Source organism: Myotis davidii, unplaced genomic scaffold (assembly GCF_000327345.1).
Source record: "Myotis davidii unplaced genomic scaffold, ASM32734v1 scaffold189, whole genome shotgun sequence".
Taxonomy (NCBI): Eukaryota; Metazoa; Chordata; class Mammalia; order Chiroptera; family Vespertilionidae; genus Myotis; species Myotis davidii.
Window position 1 is genome coordinate 2784643 of NW_006383017.1, and position 9449 is coordinate 2794091.

The 9449-nt window shown below is 39.5% G+C and overlaps 1 long non-coding RNA gene across 1 annotated transcript in view; it reads right to left on the minus strand.

Moving 5' to 3' along the window:
* Window positions 1-9449, minus strand: part of LOC102768039 — a 603801-nt gene that overhangs the window by 566117 nt on the left and 28235 nt on the right. Inside the window, exon 2 of the long non-coding RNA XR_436496.2 lies at window positions 2437-2484. This is a non-coding gene — a long non-coding RNA (uncharacterized LOC102768039). The remainder of the gene's footprint in view (window positions 1-2436; window positions 2485-9449) is intronic.

Consider the following 9449-nt stretch of genomic DNA (forward strand, 5'->3'; position numbering starts at 1 on the left):
ATTAAAAACGGTGGTACATCTACACAATGGAATACTATGCTGCTGAAAAAAAGGAAGAACTGTTACCATTTGCAACAGCACGGGTAGACCTGGAGAACATTATGTTAAGCGAAATAAACTAGTCGGAGAAAGATAAATATCACGTGATCTTACTCATTTGTGGAATATAATGAACAACATAAACTGATGAACAAAAAATAGATCCAGACACATAGAAGCATCGAACAGACCATCAAACCTCAGAGGGAAGGCAGGGGAGGATGGGGTGGGGTAAGAGATCAACCAAAGGACTTGTATCCATGCATATGAGCATCACCAATGGACAAAGACAATTAGGGGGGTAGGGGCATGTGCTGGGGTGGGCAAGAGTGGGTGGGGAGTGGTCAATGGGGGGAAAAGCAGATATACATAATATTTTCAACAATAAAGAATTTTAAAAAAATAAAAAATAATAAAATTAAAATTAAAAAAGACTATATTACTTAGTAATACCCCAAACAGCCAAAAAAAAAAAAAGTGTTTACTCTGATGCCTACAAAATGTCAACCTGACAACGTTTTACTTCAAAGACCTCACTTTTCATATTACCTGGAAGTTATCTTTTCATTTGATTCCTAAAGACAAAGCAGAACTTGCATCTCTTAGTAACAGCATGCTTATTTTGGAGACATTATCCTGAAGCTTCCAAAAAAACAGATTTCTCATAATACCTAAAGAATGCATCCTTAAGGATGCTAATGTTGATGTTAATAATGATGACAGTAATAGTAACAAGAGCAGCCGCAGCTAGCATCTAGTGAGTACTTACCATGGTCCAGGACCTGTCTGTTCTAAGCCCCTAACATATAATAATTCATTTAATCTCAACACAGTCTTATTAGGAACGCAGTATTAGTACCCCATTTCACAAATTAGGAAACTGAGACACAGAGGGGGTAGATAACATATCCATGATCCAATAGCTAATACAAACCAAACTAGGTGGAGATCCATGTCTGTCTCTAGAATACAAATTTAATGAGAGATTTCCATTGAGAGCAGAGGAAATGGGCTAAACGGGTGTGACAAAAAACCTCTCCAAGAGGAATATGAGCCTCATCAACAAACCTAAAGATCTCAAGGTTCTGAAGATTGCCTCCTCATCACTAACTCCAATAGTTTATGAGACTTTTTCCTGAAAGCTTTCAAGTACTGCTTATTCCAAGATGTGGCTCAATGGTCCAGAGATATGCAGGTTATATGGCTAAAAATGAGAATTATCTACTTTTTAAGTTGATTTTTTCTTCACCAGGACCCAACCATTACAGAAAAGTTCCAAGCGAGCCAGCTTCATGCGCCAGAGTTTAGTCATCCCAAAGCAAATCCTCAAACAGTGTTTTCACAGCTCATGTTTTGATTATTCAAAAATGGTTTTCTCCTATTTCCCTATAAAATTCCTTTCCACCCTCAAAATAAATAGTAAAAATTCAACCCCAAAAGTAGATTTGCCATAAAGTTAGGAATAACTTAAAATATAAGGTAAATCAAATGGCTTTTCAACTTTAACTAAAGTGGTCACAGTCATGATTACTATAATAAAAATGACATAAAAAAACCTTAAATTGTCAAAAACATAATTGATGATGAAAACAAAGGTAAAATTACGGCATATTTCACCCTGGCCACCAAAGACTCTTGATGAAACTGCAGCCCTATAATTCCCCAGAATGAATTCTTTAAATTAAAACACTTCATGCAGAACAGAAATTAAACAATGAATCAAGAACAATGCTGTACAGTGGTATGTTTATAAATATACCTAGCAAAAAGGAAACAATTACATTTTTTCCAAGTAAAAACCAACTGACTGCAATGCTTCACGGGAGGCTGAGTAGATACTTTTCCCATTGCTGCGAACTTGGAAGTTCATTTCCTGTAACTCACTTAGGGTCCACCTTGATGGAGTGCAATGAGATTAGCTACACCAAACTGGCTGGCTTTCTCCTTTCTACAAAACTAGCTTCTCCACGCAATGGCACAAACTGACTTTCATGATAAATTTCACCAACCCAATTGAAATGCCACTCTGCATTTTCTTTTAAATGCTTTATCTGGCCAACTGGTCTTATTTAACTATTGACCAGAAGTGGTATGGGTGCATTCATTTTCCATCTAGCATTAATCTTGGTAAACTTAGCCCCATTGAAATGCTGAGAAGAAAGCAAAAGTCAGCAAGCATACAATTGAATTTGGGTACCCTCATCACATCATTTTATTTCCTCCTACGCTCTGCTAACTATTGCTCAGCAGTTTTGCCTATGAGGGAGGACAAGCAGGTGGTTAAGGAAGTTGTCCTGTCAGCTGTATCTTTAATCCAAGTGTTTAAATCTCCGAACAAAAGAAAAATCAATGTTGTAAAGGCAATGTTTGTCAAGGCCATGTAATAAATACACTTACCTTTACAGGCTATTCTCGGTGGATTCCCTTCTTTGCTGAGCTTCAAAGCTATAAAGAGATAAAAATGAAAGCACTGAGTTATCTGCGTAAAACACCAAACGTTTTCTCTCCATATCTCTAAGTAGAATTTCCATATGCCAAGGTATGTGGTACTAGCCAAATAAAGCGTTGATAAAACTTGTGCCTCATACCTCCCATACAAGAGGCAATAACAGACACAGTCATAAACTGAAAACGGCACACTTCTACCCTGAATTGAAGCACGCAAACATAGCCAGATCTACAGTTAAATCTTTTGAGGTGTGAACTCAACAGAATGGGATGTGCAGAGATGAACATAAAATTAAATGTTATGCAGCACACTCGATCTGACCAAGCATTTTATTTTCTTATTTCGTTTAGCGTCCTCTTTCCTGCACTATTTCCATTTCCCTGCAAAAGTTTTACTCGAGGATGCCTATTTATTTATATGAGGTACATGGTCCTTCCGATCCAGACCTCAGCACTTGCCCCATGAATATAGCACCCCCTTATCCTTATCCACGGGTGACTCGTTCCAAGACCCCAGTGGATGCCTGAAACTGTGGGTAGTACCAAACCCTATATGTGCTATATTTTTCCTATACATACTTCCCACTAATAAAGTTTAATTTATAAATTAGGCACAGTAAGAGATTAGCAACAATAAGTAATAATAAAATGGGACAATTAAAGCAATCTATAATAATAAAAGCGTAATATGCTAATTAGACCAGACCTTCCGGATGAAGCTGGGCCTGCGAGGGAAGCGCGGTCCCGGTGCCTGCGGGGAGCCAGAGGGAAGCCCCGGTCCCCAGTGCCAGAGGGAAGCCAGTGCTGGCAGCTGGGAGAAGGAAGGCCTACTCTTGCACAAATGTTGTGCATCGAGCCTCTGGTATATTATAATAAAACTTGCGTGAATGTGAGGAGGAATACAGAGGGCAACTGGGGGTGGGCAGTAACAATCTGAATCTGTGCCAGTGACCAGTGTCCTAGTGCAGATTCTTGTTAGCCTATAATTAAGTCCCTGCCCCTTCCTTTGACTTAGACTATTAAGTCTGTTTTCTTGGGTGCTCCCAGTTTGCAGGAGCCACGGGCCAGGAATTTGGCAGTTTGGCTGGAGGGGGGGTCGCTGGTGCCACCCAGGCTAGGCATTTAGATACAATCTAACTTCCCCATTCTAACTGACTCAGGAGGAGCTGTGAAAGCCCGCCACAAAGCCCGGTAGTTAGGAAACAAACTTAGGAATATATATAAGGAGTAATTGCATTGTATAAGGGGTTCAGGCTTTGGATCTTCGAATCCCCTGAGCCAGCAGTGCTGCTTAAAATAAAGGGTTTTTCCTGAATCTCCAAGTACTCATTGTATATTTTCTGGTCATCTGGTAAATTCTGCAACTAATGTGGTCTTTCAGCAAACTAGCACAAATTTCTTTTTCCTTCTTCAGAATTTCATAGAGGATTCGTTCTTACCACAAATCTCAGCAACCATATGATTTATTTTTCTTTCCTTATTAAGAAGAGAACTTCAACCTTCTCACTTAAAGGAAGCACTGTACAGCTTCTCTGTGAGATTTCTGAATTGCCAGCATCACTAATCTTGTGCTTTGGGGCCATTATGAAGTAAAATAAAGATGACCAGAACACGGCATGGTGATACCATGACAAACATTCTGATCACCTAGATGGCTAAGTGACTAACAGGGGGAGCATATACAGCATGGACAAGGGGATGATTTATATCCTGGGCAGGATGACACAAGATTTCATCGTGCTTACTCACAAGTGTGCAATTTAAAACTTAGGAATTGTTTACTTAGGAAATTTTTCAATTAATATGTTCAGATTGCTATTGACCACAGGTTACTGGAAATACAGAAAGAGAAATCGTGGATAAGGGGGAACTACTGTATATGTGTGCAAGCTTACAGGTACAATCCTGAGTGTAGCCTTTTCTCAGTAGAGAGAGACTCACAAAACAGAGGAAGCCATACATGACATTTCAAATCAATTCTTGACATATAAAATGAATCTCCCTATGCACTGGCCACATATAAGTCACTATAATAGGAGAGATGGTAAATCATAGTTGCTAAGCAATAGTAATAGCAAGGTTTCAAAGGGCTGATTCTATAGCAGTCCAACATTACTTATATGGTAACTCCATAGTCAAAAATATTTGGAATATGCCTCATTGTTGCCTAAGTCCTAACATTTTCAAAAGGTGTAGTAGTTGGGAATAGCCAACTACTCCATGGTCTTCCCATGGTTTTCTTCATTTCCCTTCAATGTTCTAAGTAACTGCTTTAGCCCTTACTGGCCTAGTTCCCTCTACATACCCCTATCCCACCGAGGACCCATTACCACTGATGCATGACCACGAAAGAGTAAAGCCAGATTTCTGGACTGTGATATCAATCTTGGAATATTAGTGCAGGAGACAGGCCCCTTCATGGGACAGCATCAGAAATTTCTCCTTCCTGCTTTGTTATGTGAATTGCAGTAGAGTTGGGGAAACATAATTGGGGAAGATTAAATAGTGAAATATTACATTTTGTAAAATCTGACAAATTTATGGGCTGACAACATAAAGATTGAGCTATAGCCCTTTCCACTTCAAACACAGAAGTGCTACACAAAATATAGCAATAATTTTAAAAATAAAAAGATAATTAATGTAAATTTTCTAGAAAGAAAGACATGAAGAAATGGATTTTTTTTAAACCTTGCTAGGTGATGTTTATAAGGAACACATCTAAAACAGAAAGAGAATTTGAAAGGAAAAGTTAGAAAACCATACACAAAGCAAACAGGAATCAAAAGAAATCTGGTGGAAATAAGTTAATTAGGTAAAATGGAAGTTAGCAATAATACAATAGGAATTTGCATTGATTATCTATTGCTACATAACAAACTACACAAGAATTAGTGACTTAAAAATAATAAATTATTATCTCTTCTGGTTTCTATGAAGTGGGACTTCTGACAGAGTACGATGAGCCAGCTTTTCTCTATGCTACAATACCCAAGACCTCGTCTAGAAGACTTGAAAATTGGGAGCTGGAATCACCTGAAGGCCCATTCCCTCAAATGTCTGCCGGTTGTTGCTGGGGGTTAGCTGACACCTTAGCTGGTGCTGTCAGCTGAGGTGTCACGTGGCCTCTCCATATGGCCTCTCCATGTAGCTTGAGTCTCATCAAAACATGGTGGCAGGTTCCAAAGGTAAGAGTTCCCGGGGGGGGGGGGGGGGGGGAGAAAGGGGTGGGCAGAAGCTGTATGTTTTATAACCTAGGCTTGAAAGTCACATTACCACCATTTATACAACACCCCACTGGTCAGGGCAGTCACAAATCCCTCCCCTCGCCGCCCTCCCCCCAACCCCAGATTCCACGGAAGAGAACAAACACTCCGTCTCTCTGGGAGGAGTGTCAGTCACATTGCAGGAAGCACACATGGGAATGGATGCATGCGTTCCTGCAACCACCTTTGGGAAATGCAATGTGCCACAGTGTTCTTTACAAGTACACATGGAACATAAGCAAAAACTGACCATATGTTAGACCACAAAGATCGTCTCAACAAATATCAAAAAAGAGATAGCCAAGTTATCTGATCACAGTACATTACTTAGAATTGGTTATAAAAATCTTAAAATATATTTGAAAATTACAATCTTTATAGCAATTTTCCTTTCAGATTTGGGGCTGAACAAGTCCATTGAATTAAAGTCACTGTATAAGGGTCCACATCTGGAGTTAAAGATCACTACTGTGGTTGTAAATATATTGAATTTGACATGCCTTAGAGGTATCTAAAAGAAATATCCTGCCCTGAAAAGTGTTGCTCAATGGTTGGAGCATCGACTTGCGCACCAAAGGATCACTGGTTTGATTCCAGTCAAGGGCACCTGCCTGGATTGCAAGTTCCATCCCAGCTCCCGTCGGGGTACATGCGGGAGGCAACCAATCGATGTGTCTCTCTCACATCTCTCTCTCTCTCTCTCTCTCTCTCTCTCTTTCTCTCCCTTCCTCCCTCCCTCCCTCCATCCCTCACTGAAATCAATGGAAAAATATCCTCAGGTTGAGAATTAACAAAAGAAGAAAAAAAAGAAAAGAAAAGAAATATCCAGGTAGGGAATTGGATATATATGTGTCTGTAGCTCAGAGAGAGGGTTTTGGATTGGTGTGTTATCTCTAAGTCGAAAAATAACTGAACTTGTAAGTATAAATGTGATGGTCCAGGGAGGCAGTACAAAGTAGGAAGAGAAGGGAGCCCTGGATTGATCCTTGAGGAAGTTCAACATTCAACAGTGTGTCAAGAAGGATGAATACCATATAGGAGAGAGAAAAATTGCCAGAGAAGTAAAACAAAAGCCTTAATTGTCACAGAAAGGTCAAGTGAGATAAGTACTAAAAATATCCAATACGAAGGTCATTGAGGAACTCAATGAAAACTGTTTTGTGGACTGATTGAGGCAGAATTCAGTTTGGAGTTGGTTAAGACATAAGAAGAAATCATTAAAATGAAGGCTGAATGAGGACAAATCCTAGACAGGTCTAGGTATAAGGCAGTGGTTCTCAATCTTCCTAATGCCGCTACCCTTTAATACATTTCCTCATGTTGTGACCCCCAACCATAAAATTATTTTCGTTGCTACTTCATAACTGTAATTTTGCTACTGTTATGAATCGTCATGTAAATATCTGATATGCAGGATGTATTTAGGCGACCCCTGTGGAAGGGTCATTCGACCCCCAAAGGGGTCGCAACCCACAGGTTGATAACCACTCGTATAAGTGAAAGAGACTAGCAACTGGAGGAGGAAAAAGGACTGAAAGAGGGCTTCTTCGTGTAGTCTGTACACAGAAAAAAGCCTGAGCATGTGTCAAGGTGATGAGAGGATCCAGTTGAAACAGAGACTACAAGCAAAAGAGTGGGAAAGGGTACTTACTAAAGTTCCCAGGAATATGAAAGGGAAAGGAAATGGGACTGGTCTTAAAGCAGCTTTCGTCTCACCTTAAGCATATAAGAGCTGGGGCAGGCATGCATACTGTTATCTTAAATTATTACTCTCTCCTTTGTGTATGTTTTATCACCTTAATTAGTGTCTAAGCTCTCTCAAACCTATGGCCTTTATGTTCAAACCAACCTCACCCTGCCCATTCATTGTGAGCCCCAGGTTCTATACCAGCACCAAAGAGTCATTCCACAAATACTGTTGAATAAACAAGTACAAGTGGATTCTACAGTCTTTGTGTCTATCTCTAGTGCAGCGATTGTCAACCTGTGGGTCGCGACCCCTTTGGGGGTCAAACGACCCTTTCACAGGAGTGGCCTAAAACCATCGGAAAACACATATATAATCACATATTGTTTTTGTGATTAATCACTGTGCTTTAATTACGTTCAATTTGTAACAATGAAAATACATCCCGGATATCAGATATTTATATTACGATTCATAACAGTAGCAAAATTACAATTATGAAGTAGCAACGAAAATAATTTTACGATTGGGGTCACAACAACATGAGGAACTGTATTAAAAGGTCGCGGCATTAGGAAGGTTGAGAACCACAGTTATAGTGCCTGAACATTTGTCCTTGTGTGTGTGTGTTGGGGGCGGGGGGGGTGGTATCTGGAGTAAGAGGAGGTCAGGATCCAGAAAACTGTTGTTCTAGTACCTAAAGTGCCAACCTCTCTGGACAAACATCAGTAAGAGTCACTCAAACAAGTACTTCTTTCCCATGTTTGCCTTGACCTGAAAATCTAAGGGCCTAAAGGTCTACAGGCCATGAAAACATTTCACCTGTAGCTACAATGCATTATACGACCCCTCATGCGTAACTCATCCCCATTTTGTTCTAGAGCAGACACACTCTGTAACCTTCATCTGACCTTCTGCAAGACACAGATTAGATTTAAATGAATCCAAATAGGTTTAGGCTTCAGCCGTCCTAAAAAACATAAACGTAGAAGCAGAGAAGTACAGGCCAATAACACTGTTTTTTCCTGGTGCTTTTTCAGAAGATAGTCACCCAGAAAATGTTTACCAACCCCAAGCCTCTCACTCCATTATCCAGCCCCAACTCCTTTTAAAACCAGTCCGAATTTAAATCAACATCTTTTTCAACTACAGAAACCTCTTCTGATTGTGATTCATCTTCTATGGGAGCCATCCAACCTCACTTTACTTAAAGCAACACTGTTGCTTTCTGCAGCTCTCTCCTGACTTGATGGCCACATTCAGGGACTGGTGATTGATGTTTAAGTCTAACAACTATCTACATACCTAGGAAAGAAATATGTTCACTCAGAAATGAAGACAGACACAAGAATGAAGAAACCATAAATTCAGTCCTCTTTTTGGTTCTTACGCCATGGTCAGTGAGCTATTAATGGCAGACAAATTATTACAGCATTCTTTCAAATGATAGCCAATTTTCAACTGAGAAGACTCTTAAGCCTTTTCTACATATCAGTGAAAACCAGGCAGTTGGAAAACATAGCCCTGGTTAAACTACTTGATGATAAATGAATGTTTTAAACACATGGAGTTGAGAATCTACATACTGATTTAAACCCTCACAAGAACAAGCAGCAAAGACCCAAAAACCTGACACTTCAGAGATATATTTCTGAAGTTTTATTTCAATTTATATGTATTTCTTATGGAGTATTGTCAGAATGTGTGAAACTCTGATATATTTGGAGTTCAGAATAATTCTTAGTTTTGTTATTCACCTAGAAAACTGATTCATATTGTCAAAATGTATGTGAGCCCAGCCAGCATTGCTCAGTGGTTGAGAGTCAACCTATGAACTAGGACAGTGATGACGAACCTATGACACGCGTGTCACAAGTGACACGCGAACTCATTCTTGTAGTTGATTTTTCTTTGTTAAAGGGCATTTAAATATATAAAATAAATATCAAAAATATAAGTCTTTGTTTTACTATGGTTGCAAATATGAAAAAAATTCTATGTGTGACAAG